The following is a 12,828-nucleotide window of genomic DNA, read 5'->3' as shown; positions in this document are numbered from 1 at the left end:
TTATAAGGGACATGCGCCAACGCCATTACTAGTTTTCTCAGTTTGCCCATTTAAGGGATAGGACTTCCTAACCCCCCTAATTAAATAGCCTCCCTTTTACCCTGTTATCCCACCCCTTAAAACCTCACTGACTAGCCTAATTTCTTTTGTTTTATTACTTACACTCCATCCATAGCAGAAGTAAAGTTACGAGGTAGGGGTCCCCGCCGTGCCCTTGGGTGTGTAAATACTTACACTCACATTTCATGTTAAAGCCCTGGAATGCCCATGTCCTGCCCATGCCTCGCCCAGACAACACCTACATTCTGCCCCTTTTTGAGCTTTTTCACTTGTGTGCATACCAAGAGGTACGTGCAAACACAGGCAGCTTTTAAAATCTGTTCGATGTGCGCCGGCCGGACATATTTTTATATCTCCTGGTTTTAGAATGTGCTAGGCTTTTAAAATTTGCCTGATAGTGTATTTATGGTCGTGTTTGTGATTTGTTGAAGATGTTAGTCATCTCTTTACAGTGAAAATACGATTGGGGCCATGAATTAACTGCCCCTGAAGAAGCAAGTTGGGCAGCTATGGTATTTTCGATTAGTCCTGTGCTATAAACTGTATGTGTGGCTGGTTGAATTAAGCTAAACAAACAAAAAAAGCTTCTATTTAGATACTTGTTTTTCCTGCTGTCCTTTCTCTGGGTTATTTCTTGAATTTAGTGTTTGCTGGCTAGGTGAAAATATATTTGTTATCTAATATTTTAAAATCCAAATCTATGATTCACTAGGGTACCCAGAAACTGGTTTCAACCAGATAATTGAGGGAGGGTTGAGATAGAACTACCTGGTTGGGGGCATAATTCCTAAGCTCATGTTGTCCTGGATGGGAGACTGACCAGAGTCATTTTAGAAGAGTTCCATTCCAAATAAGTTTAAGAACACATATTTTCACAGGACAAGCAGGATGGTAGTCCTCACATAGGGGTGACATCATCAGGATGGAGCCCAATCACGGAAGACTTTTGTCAAAGTTTCTAGAACTTTGACTGGCACCTACTGGGCATTCCCAGCATGGCACTAACCCTGCATCCAGCAGGGGACTCCCTTCAGTCTCTTTTTTTCCGCGCAGGAATTTGCAAAGGTTTATACCCTCTTGGGGGTCTCCCTTCTCCGCCGTCGATAGCCGCGTCCACACGTTAGGTTTTACCCCATTTTTTGATCGGTTCCCATCGGAGACCTGTATAGGCCTCATAGGCACTGACTGAGACCAGCCTAAATTTTCGATGGCAAGGATGGTGACGGGTTTTCGTTGGTGCCCTGATTGTCCTAGGACAATGTCTATCACAGACCCTCACCAGGTCTGTGTACTTTGACTGAGCCTGACACATGACGTAGACTCGTGTACCAACTGCACCCAAATGACCCCGAAGGGCCGCTGGGCGAGTCTGGAGAAAATGGCGCTCTTGTTCCACACGAAGCAGCGCCCGCCATCACAGACTTCATCTGCGCCGTCACTGTCTAAGCCGCGCCATCGATCTAATACCAATGACTCTCAGTCGGTGTCGAAGTCTTCGGCGTCCCCGTCCTCGGTGCCGGACACAGGTAAGGCCGAGCACCGAGAGAAGCATAGGCATCGGAAATCTATGCCGTCGGCATCGGAGACACCGGTGCCTTCAACATCTGGAATCGAGCCACCGAGGAAGAAGGCCTGGACTGAGGAGCCTAAAACCTCCTCTAAGCCGGATGCACCGAGGCGTTCTCTGCCTTTTGTAGGCGCGGCAGCCGAGATTCCACTTGGATCGGTGGACCCTCCGGAGATGCCCGCCATGCCTCCCACTCTGGACCTGGGGTTCACCGCTCCAGTATTCCATGAGGAATTGCACCAGATGGTGCAAGAGGCGGTGGTACAAGCCTTCCGAGGCCATTGACACCGGCACCGGTTCCCGTGCCGGCTCCGGAACCGTTGCCACCAGTGCTTGTTCCTCCTCCGATGAGGAGAGTTCATCGATGCCAGAGCCTGTTCCGGGACCTTCTGGAGCGGGTGCACCGAGGCGCCCGTCGAAGTCACCAATGCCATCGATGCCCTTCACCGAAGCCGGACCTGAAATTACTGATGCCACGCCCAAGGCCGGCACAGATACCCTCAGTGTTGAAGCCTCCTCCGGCCGGGGGAGGTCCTTTTTTACCTTCTGGACCACCATTAGATGCTGGAGATCAGCCTTATCTGATGACACCTCCAATTTCCAGGAGTCTGTCGATATCCTATCGGAGCCTTCTCCACCTGAAGAGAGGTGTAAGTCTCACCCGGAGCGGATCTCGACACTGTCCAAGCGAAAGCTTTTCTTCTCAGGGACCGAGCGCATATGTTGGCAGTGCTTGCGCGCACTGTACAGTCTCGCCGAACCACGCCTGCTCATCATGTCCTCGTATTGTTGGGACATATGGCATCCTCGGTCCATGTTACCCCAATGGCTCGTCTTGCCATGCGAGTAACGCAGTGGACATTAAAATCCCAGTGGTCCCAGGCCCACCATTCAATGTCCAACATTGTCCATGTCACCAGGCAACTTCGTCTCTCACTGGCTTGGTGGACCCAAGAGCCCCACCTGCTCAAAGGGCTACCATTCTGACAATAATTCTGACAAACAATGCTTCCACTCTCGGTTAGGGAGCACATGTAAAGCACCTGCAAACTCAGGGAACCTGGTCTGCAGCAGAAGCGCAACATCAGATAAACTTTCTGGAGCTCAGGACAATCAGATATGCCCTTCTAGCCTTCAAGGATTGCTTATCCAACAGAACAATTCTAATCCAAACAGACAATCAGGCAGCGATGTGGTTCATCAAAAACCAGGGTGGGACTGGTTCCTACCTCCTGTCAGGAAGTAGCGCAAATTTGGGCTTTCGCTCTCTCTCATTCCATGCTACTGAGAGCAACCTACCTGGTGGGCATGGACAATGTTCTAGCGGACAAACTCAGCCGTACATTTCTGCCCCACGAGTGGTCTCTAAACTCCACGGTGGCGGATCAGATCTTTCAGAAGTGGGGGTATACAAGCATCGATCTCTGCATCGGTTCACAATCGTAAGGTGGAGAATTTCTGCTCCCTACATCGCAGTCGCATGACTCCACCGAGAGATGCCTTTGCCCTCTCTTGGGCAGCAGGTCTCCTGTATGCCTACCCGCCACTTCCTCTCATCAGCAAGACTCTCGTGAAGCTATGCTGGGACAAGGGCCTCATGATTTTCATAGCCCCATTCTGGCCGCGTCAGGCATAGTTTCCCATCCTTCGCGACCACTGAATCCGTCCACAGATTCGCCTGGGCACAGATCTGTCTCTGATATCTCAGAAGAACGGACAACTGAGCCATCCCAACCTTCAGGCCTTGTCGCTGACAGCTTGGATGTTGAAAGGCTAATCTTGCGGCCTCTCAATTTTTCGGACTCTGTATCCCAGGTCCTGGTAGTTTCACAGAAGCCTTCTACTAGAAGATCATATCATTCTAAATGGAAAGATTTATATTATGGTGCACTTCAAAGGAGTTAGATCCTTTTACCTGCCCTACAACTACGTTTTTAGACTACCTCTGGCACCTCTCGGAGTTGGGTCTACAAACTTCCTCCATTAGAGTACATGTCAGTGCGGTGGCCACCTTCCATAAAGGTACAGGAGATGTCTCTATTTCGACACAACACTTAGTAGTATACTTTATGAAGGGCTTCCTTCACCTCAAGGCCCCTCTCTGTTCCCCCTGCCCCTGCTTGGGACCTTAATGTGGTTTTAGCTCGACTCATGAAACCTCCGTTTGAGCCTCTGCATTCCTGCAAGTTACAACATCTCACTTGGAAAGTGTTTTTCCATCTAGCTTTGACGTCTTCCCGCAGGATCAGTGAGCTTCGGGCACTGGTAACATATCCCCCTTACACAAAATTTCTTCATGATCGGGTGGTCCTCCGTACTCATCCTAAATTTCTACCAAAAATAGTCTCTGAGTTTCATTTAAATCAGTCCATTGTTTTACCAACGTTCTTTCCAGCACCACACTCATATCCAGGTGAGTGGGCTCTGCATTCCTTAGACTGCAAGCGTGCGTTTTGTTTGGAATGCACTGCAGGCCATAGGAAGTCCACCCAATTATTTGTCTCCTTTGATAAGATTAAACTGGGGATCCCAGTGGGCAAGCAGACGCTGTCCTCCTGGCTGGCGGATTGTATTTCTTTCTGCTACCAGCAAGCAGGCCTTCCACTCCAGGGACGCATTAAAGCACACTCCATTAGAGTGATGGCAACGTTGGTAGCACACCTTCATTCTGTACCTCTTGCTGACATCTGCAGGGCTGCTACATGAAGTTCTCTTCATACTTTCGCAGCTCATTATTGCCTGGACAAGTCTGGCAAATAAGATTCTATCTTTGGCCGGTCTGTTCTGCATAATTTATTCTCAGCTTAATACCCAACTTCTTTCAACAGCTTGCTGGTAATTTCAGGCTGCCCGTTCTCCAAAATTGCCCCTGATGTTGTGCCTTTTGCACGTCTTTGGGTGCTTTTGGTACATGCGTGGACATCCTCAGCTTAACTGTTTAATCCTCTCCTTCCCTAACCCTCTACCCACCCCTGGGTTCACTTTTCTTATATAGTCTTCCTTCTACTCCTAGTTAATTAACTTTTTTTTTTTTAATTATATTTTTATTTACGCATTTTCAATAATTACAAGATACAACTTGAAACAGAAATACAGAAAAGATACATCTTGAAACAGAAATTTATTTTATTTATTTATTTAAATTCTTTTAATATACCGATGCTCAAGACAAGGTCTTATCGTACCGGTTTACAATGAAACTAGGGGAAAACCAATTAACAATATATAGAAGGTAAAAGAAATAAGAACATAAGAAAATGCCATACTGGGTCAGACCAAGGGTCCATCAAGCCCAGCATCCTGTTTCCAACAGTGGCCAAACCAAGTACCCAAACATTAGATAGACCACAAGCTACTACTGCTTATTAATTACTGTCATAGCAGTTTATGGATTTATCCTCTAGTAACTTATCCAAACCTTTTTTAAACCCAAGTACACTAACTGTTGTAATCACATCCTTTGACGATCAATTCCAGAGCTTCACTATGCGCTGAGTGAAAAAGAATTTTCTTCGATTTGCTTTAAATGAGCCACTTGTTATCTTCATGGAGTGTCCCTTGGTCCTTCTATTATCTGAGAGAGTAAATAACTGATTTACATTAACTGTTACGCCCACTGGCCACAGCCACCCGCAGCTGGCTCAACTCACCTCATGTCATGCTTGGCCCTTTACTCCCGGTACTCTCGTGGCTGCAGCCAGTCACTGCCGCCACGTTCCTCCTGGCTCCTTGTGCTCCATGTGGCAGCTGGGATGCCGCCGACCAACATTCCGACCTTTGGCCTCCCTAGGCGCGCGCAATCTGTCCTCCCTTTAAAGGGCCAATGGCGGGAACTTCAGGCTTGTCCCCGGCTGATGACATTACTGACCTGGGATATTTAAGGACTACCTCCATCCACCACTACCTGACTTGGCAACGAGTTCCCTGGTTCCTAGCTGGTGCTTGCCTCAGTTCTCCGGACCTGTTGTTCCTGTTCTACGGATCCCTGCTCTGCTCGTTGGATTCCTGACTCACTCCTCGGGTCCTGCTTCAGCATCTGGGATCCTGCCTCGGCACCCCGCTCCTCGGGGTTCTGGCTCAGCACTTCTACATCTGGGACCCTGCCTCGGCATCCCACTTCTCGGGACCTGGCTCGGTGCTTCTACATCTGGGACCCTGCTTCTGCGCTCCCGAGCCTCCTGGCCTGCCTTAGCGCTTCTACATCTGGGACCTGCCTCAGCGCTCTTGCTCCTTGGGGTCTGGCTCAGCGCTTCTACAACTGGGAGCTTGCCTCTGTGCTCCTGCACCTCAGGGCCTGCCTCAGCGCTTCTACATCTGGGACCTGCCTCAGTGCTCTCGCTCCTCGGGACCTGGCTCAGCACTGTTACATCACAAGACCCTGTCTCAGCGCTTCTACATCATGAGATGCTGTCTCTATGCTCCTGCTCAGGATCTGGCTCAGCACCTCTACATTACAGGACTGTATCTCTGTGTCCCCGCTCCGCGGGGTATCTCTCAGCACTTCTACTTCACAGGTTCCTGCTACTGCGCTGCCACACCTCAGGCAGTGCCTCATCGCTTCTACCCCACTAGAACCTGTCACAGCGTGTTCCCCCACTTCAACTTACTATAACTCAGGCCTTCCCTCCTGCACTTCCTTCCCACAGGGCCTGACCCACGTGGTCCTGCTCTACTGTCTCCGAAACTGCGGTAGCATCTCATCATTTGAAGCCTTCTCTCTCTCTCTCCTCGAGCTTGGACTGAATCTGATCTCTCTGACACTCCCTGCTTCCAGCTGCTTGAGTCCTTTGGGACCACCTACTCAGAGGCCCACCGAGGCCCAGCCGGCCCTGGCTGCCAAGGACTCAACCTGCAGGGAACGAGGGCTGATACTGACGAAGTTCCTGTCTGCCTCTGCTCCTGGCTAGCCTCGCCTCCTGATGGTGGAGACCTGCGGGGCTCAATACAGCAGGTAGTGCCAACCCCACCTTGGGGCATGGGTCCACAAATCCTAACATTAACTTGTTCAAGTCATTTCATGATTTTGTAGAGTTCTATCATATCCCCTCTCAGTCATCTTTTCTCCAAACTGAACAATGCTAACCTCTTTAGTGTTTCCTCATAGGGCAGCTGTTACATGCCCCTTATCATTTTGATCACCCTTCTCTGCACTTTCTCCAGTGCAGCCATATCCTTTTTAAGATGTGGTGACCAACACTGCACACAGTATTCCAAGTGCGGTGTCACCATTGAGCTGCCTTTGAGGAAGAAGGTCTCATGATCGGACAGCATCAACCTGGTGCAGCAGGAAAGGATCCTGCAGCAAGGACCTGCTCTCCAGGTGGTGCATTGTCCTTTCTCACCGAGGATGTGTCTCCAAGGCCTACTGCCCAGGAGGAAAGGGTTAGGTCGTCCATCATAGTTGGAGATTCGCTTGTTAGGAATGTAGACAGCTGGGTGGCTGGTGGGCACCAGGTAGGTAACATGCCTACTTGGGGCGAAGGTGGTGGACATCACGCGTCACCTAGATAGGATTTTAGACAGTGCTGGGGAGGAGCCGGCTGTCATGGTACATGTGGGCACCAATGTCATAGGAAAATGTGGGAGGGAGGTTCTGGAAGCAAAATTTAGGCTCCTAGGTAGATAGCTTAAATGCAGAAGCTCCAGGGTAGCATTCTCTGAAATGCTCCCTGTTCCACGCGCAGGTCCCCAGAGACAGGCAGAGCTCTGGAGTCTCAATGCATGGATGAGACGATGGTGCAAGGAAGAGGGATTCAGTTTTTTAAGGAGCTGGAGAACCTTTTGGGGAAGGGGGAGTCTTTTCCAAAGGCCTGGGCGCCACCTTAACCAGAGTGGAACCAGACTGCTGGCGCTAATCTTTAAAAAGGAGATTGAGCAGCTTTTAAACTAGAACAAAGGGGAAAGCCGACAGTTGCTCAGCAGAGCATGGTTCGGAGGGAATTATCTTCAAAGGATTCTAATGGTGCATTGCAATTAGGACATCCTGACAGTTAGTTCCAATAATAAGAAAAGTAGTCCAAGGCCTGTAACTAAAAACTCACCTGAGCTAAAAAATTCTAACATCCCTATCAATTAAAAAGCAGGATGAAAATACAAACAAAAAACAAACTTTGAAATGTTTTTATGCTAATGCAAGAAGTCTAGAAATAAGATGGGAGAATTAGAATGTATAGCAGTGAATGATGACATAGATTTATTTAGCATTTCAGAGACATGGTGGAAGGAGGATAACCAATGGGACAAATTATATCGCAATGACAGAGATGAGCACCTGGGAGGCGGTGTGGCACTTTATGTCCGGGATGGCATAGAGTCCAACAGGATAAACATCCTGCATGAGACTAAATGCACAATTGAATCTTTATGGGTAGAAATCCCTTGTGTGTTGGGGAAGACTATAGTGATAGGAGTATACTACCGTCCACCTGGTTAAGATGGTGAGACAGACAATGATATACTAAGAGAAATTAGGGAAGCTAACCAAATTGGTAATGCGGTAATAATGGGAGATTTCAATTACCTCAATATTGCCTGGGTAAATGTATCATCGGACATGCTAGAGAGATAAAGTTCCTGGATGGAATAAATGACAGCTTTATGGTGCAATTGGTTCAGGAAGTGACAAGAGAGGGAGCAATTTTAGACCTCAGTGGAGCACAGGATTTGAAGAGAGAGGTAATGGTGGTGGGGCCGCTTGGCAATAGTAAGAACAAAAGAACATGCCATTCTGGGTCAGACCAAGGGTCCATCAAGCCCAGCATCCTATTTCCAACAGTGGCCCATCCAGGTCATAAGAACCTGGCAAGTACCCAGAAACTAATATGATCAAATTTGAATTAATGACTGGACAGTAAGCAAATCCACGCTTTTGTGCTAAACTTTCAAAAGGGAAACTTTGATAAAATGAGAAAAATAGTTAGAAAAAAACTGAAAGGAGCAGCTACAAAGGTAAAACGTGTGCAAGAGACGTGGTCATTGTTAAAAAATACCATCTTAGAAGCACAGTCCAGATGTATTCCACACATTAAGAAAGTGGAAAGAAGGCAAAACGATCACCAGCATGGTTAAAAGGGGAAGTGAAAGAAGCTATTTTAGTCAAAAGATCTTCATTCAAAAATTGGAAGAAGGATCCAACAGAAGAAAATAGGATAATGCATAAGCATTGGCAAGTTAAATGTAAGACATTGATAAGGCAGGCTAAGAGAGAATTTTAAAAGAAATTGGCCGTAGAGGCAAAAACTCACAGTAAAAACTTTAAAAAATATATCCGAAGCAGAAAGCCTGTGAGGGAGTCAGTTGGACCGTTAGATGATCGATGGGTTAAAGGGGCAATTAGAGAAGATAAGACCATCGCGGAAAGATTAAATGATTTTTTTGCTTCAGTGTTTACTGAAGAGGATGTTGAGGAGATACCCGTATCAGAGAAGGTTTTCATGGGTGATGATTCAGATGGACTGAACCAAATCACGGGGAACCTAGAAGATGTGGTAGACCTGATTGACAAACTGAAGAGTAATAAATCACCGGGACTGGATGGTTAACACCCCAGGATTCTGAAGGAACTCAAAAATGAAATTTAAGACCTATTAGTAAATATTTGTAACCTGTCATTAAAATCATCCATTGTACCTGAAGATTGGAGGGTGGCTAATGTAACCCCAATATTTAAAAAGGGCTCCAGTGTTGATCCGGGAAACTAAGGACCAGTTAGCCTGACTTCAGTGCCAGGAAAAATAGTGGAACGTGTTAATATCAAAATCACAGAACATATAGAAAGACATGGTTTAATGGAACAAAGTCAGCATGGCTTTACCCAAGGCAAGTCTGGCCTCACAAATCTGCTATCTACATGTTATTAACACGTAGATAAAGGTGAACCGGTAGATGTAGTATATTTGGATTTTCAGAAGGCGTTTGACAAAGTTCCTCATGAGAGGCTTCTAGGAAAAGTAAAAAGTCATGGGATAGGTGGCGATGTCCTTTCGTGGATTACAAACTGGCTAAAAGACAGGAAACAGAGAGTAGGATTAAATGGACAATTTTCTCAGTGGAAGGGAGTGGGCAATGGAGTGCCTCAGGTATCTGTATTGGGACCCGTACTTTTCAATATATTTATAAATGTTCTGGAAAGGTATATGACAAGTGAGGTAATCAAACTTGCAGATGATACAAAATTGTTCAGAGTAGTTAAATCACAAGCAGATTGTGATAAATTGCAGGAAGACCTTCTGAGACTGGAAAATTGGGCATCCAAATGGCAGACGAAATTTAATGTGGATAAGTGCAAGGTGATGCATATAGGGAAAAATAACCCATGCTATAGTTACACAATGTTAGGTTCCATATTAGGAGCTACCATCCAAGAAAGAGATCTAAGCGTCATAGTGGATAACACATTGAAATCATTGGTTCAGTGTGCTGCGGCAGTCAAAAAAGCAAAGAGTGTTGGGAATTATTAGAAAGGGAATGGTGAATAAAACGGAAAATGTCATAATGCCTCTGTATTGCTCCATGGTGAGACCGCACCTTGAATACTGTGTACAATACTGGTCGCTGCATCTCAAAAAAGATATAGTTGCGATGGAGAAGGTACAGAGAAGGATGACCACAATGATAAAGGGAATGGAACTCTCCCCTATGAGGAAAGACTAATGAGGTTACGACTTTTCAGCTTGGAGAAGAGATGGCTGAGCGGGGACACGATAGAGGTGTTTAAAATCATGAGAGGTCTAGAACGGGTTAATGTGAATCAGTTATTTAATCTTTCGGAAAATAAAAAGACTAGGAGCCACTCCTTGAAGTTAGCATTTGGCACATTTAAAAGTAATCGGAGAAAATTCTTTTTCACTCAATGCACAATTAAACTTTGGAATTTGTTGCCAGATGATGTGGTTAGTACAGTTAGTGTAGCTGTGTTTAAAAAAGGATTGGATACGTTCTTGGAGGAGAAGATCATTACCTGCTATTAATTAAGTTGACAGAGAATAACCACTGCTATTATTAGCAACAGTAGCATGGGATAGACTTAGTTTTTGGGTACTTGCCAGGTTTTATGGCCTGGATTGGCCACTGTTGGAAATAGGATGCGGGCTTGATGGTCTTGGTCTGACACAGTATGGCATGTTCTTATGTTCTTATGATACAGAGGCATTATGACAGCCTCTGTTTTATTTTCCATTCTCTTCAATATAATTCCTAACATTCTGGTTTTTTTTTATCACCACAGCATACTGGAGCGCCGATTTTAATATATTATCCACTATGACGCTTAGAACTCTTTCCTGGGTGGTAAGGCCTAAGACAGAACCTAACATTGTGTAACTACAGCAAGGGTTATTTTTCCCTATATGAATCACTTTGCTCTTGTCCACATTAAATTTCATCTGCTATTTTGAATCCCAAACTTCTAGTCTCGCAGGATCCTATTGCAATTCATCTGTATAATTTTGTGTCATCTGCAAATTTGATCACCTTACTCGTCATACCCCTTTCCAGATCATTTTTCAATATATTGGAAAGCACCAGTCCAAGTTCAGATCCCTGAGACACTCCACTGTTTACCTTTTTCCACTGTGAAAACTGACCATGTAATCCTACTCTCTGTTTTCTGTCTTTTAACCAACTTGCAATCCACCTCCTATCCCATGACTTTTTAGTTTTCTTAGAACCCTGTCATGCGGGACTTTGTTGAATGCTTTCTGAAAATCCAAATACACCACATCTACTTTGTCCACATGTTTATTCACCCCTTCAAAAAAATTTAGGACATTTGGGTAAATCCATACTGGCTGTGTCCCATCAAACCATGTCTGTCTAAATGTTTTGTGATTTATTCTTTATAACAGTTTACACGATTTTTCCCAGCACTGAAGTCAGGCTCTCTGGACTATAGTTTCCTGGATCACACCTGGATCCCTTTTTAAATATGAGGGTTACACTGGCCATCTTCCAATCTTCAGGTACATCGGATGATTTTAATGATAGGTTACAAATTTTTACTAATAGGTCTGAAATTTCATTTTTTAGTTCTTTCAGAAACCTGGAATATATACCATCTGGTTCAGGTGTTTTAATACTCTAGGTTTTTTAGTCAGGCCTACCACATCTTTCAGGTTCACTGCAATTTGGTTCAGTTGATCTGAATCATCACCCAAGAAAGCCTTCTCCGGAATGGGTATCTCTCCAACATCCTCTTCAGAAATCCTTTAATCTTTCCACGATGGCCTTATCTTCTCTAAGTGTCTCTTTAACCCCTCATCCAACAGTCCAATTGACTCCCTTGCAGGCTTTCTGCTTTGAACATATTTTTAAAAGTTTTTATTGTGAGTTTTTGCATCTATGAACAACTTCTTTTCAAATTTTCTCTTAGCCTGTCTTATCAATGTCTTACATTTAACTTGCCAATGCTTATGCTTTTTCCTGTTTTCTTCCAATTTTTAAATGAAGATCTATTGGCTAAAATAGCATCGTTCACCTCACCTTTTAACCATGCTGGTAATCGTTTTGCCTTCCACCTTTCTTAATGCATGGAATACATCTGGTCTGTGCTTCTAGAATGGTATTTTTTTAACAATATCCACGCTTGTTGTACCCTTTTTATCTTTGTAGCTGCACCTTTCAGTTTTTTTCTATTTTTCTCATTTTGTGAAAGTTTCCCTTTTTGAAAGTTTAGCTAGAGCTGTGGATTTACATAGTGACCCCCCTTTCCAGTCATTAATTCAAATTTGATAATATTATGATCATATTTGTTGCGGTCTCTACCGCTTCCCTCCGCTTAGGGCTCAAACCCGCCTACCTCCGCTTCAGGAATCACCGCATTCCGCCCGCTCTGGACCCCGGGGGCTTCTCTCACTCCACGTGGCGGCCGCCATTACGTACCTGCTTCTCGTCAGTCTCGCGCGTGCGCGAGGACGCCCGTCTTGAGCGCTCAACTCCCGGAAGCCTGGCCCCGCCCGTGATGCTGACGTCACGCCCAAGCCCCTATAACCGGTGCTCAAACTCTCTCTCATCGCCTTGCAACGAGGTTCACAACTCCATAGTTGTTCTTAGTTGCGTTCCTGGTGATCTCCACGTTTCCTGCTTCTGACTCCGGTTTGCTTCCGACTCCGCTTCAGCCTGCTGCCTGCCTCTGACTCCGGTTTGCTTCCGACTCCGCTTCAGCCTGCTGCCTGCCTCTGACTCCGGTTTGCCTCTGACTCCGC

The 12,828-nt window shown here is 45.8% G+C and overlaps 1 protein-coding gene across 1 annotated transcript in view; it reads left to right on the top strand.

Annotated features, from left to right (window-relative positions):
• DNAH6 (dynein axonemal heavy chain 6) overlaps nucleotides 1–12,828 on the top strand; it is a 3,261,518-nt gene that overhangs the window by 420,545 nt on the left and 2,828,145 nt on the right.

The sequence above is a fragment of the Rhinatrema bivittatum genome, chromosome 1, assembly GCF_901001135.1.
Source record: "Rhinatrema bivittatum chromosome 1, aRhiBiv1.1, whole genome shotgun sequence".
Classification (NCBI taxonomy): Eukaryota; Metazoa; Chordata; class Amphibia; order Gymnophiona; family Rhinatrematidae; genus Rhinatrema; species Rhinatrema bivittatum.
Note: the sequence above shows the minus strand (reverse complement) of the source record. Positions and strands in the feature narration are given on the sequence as shown.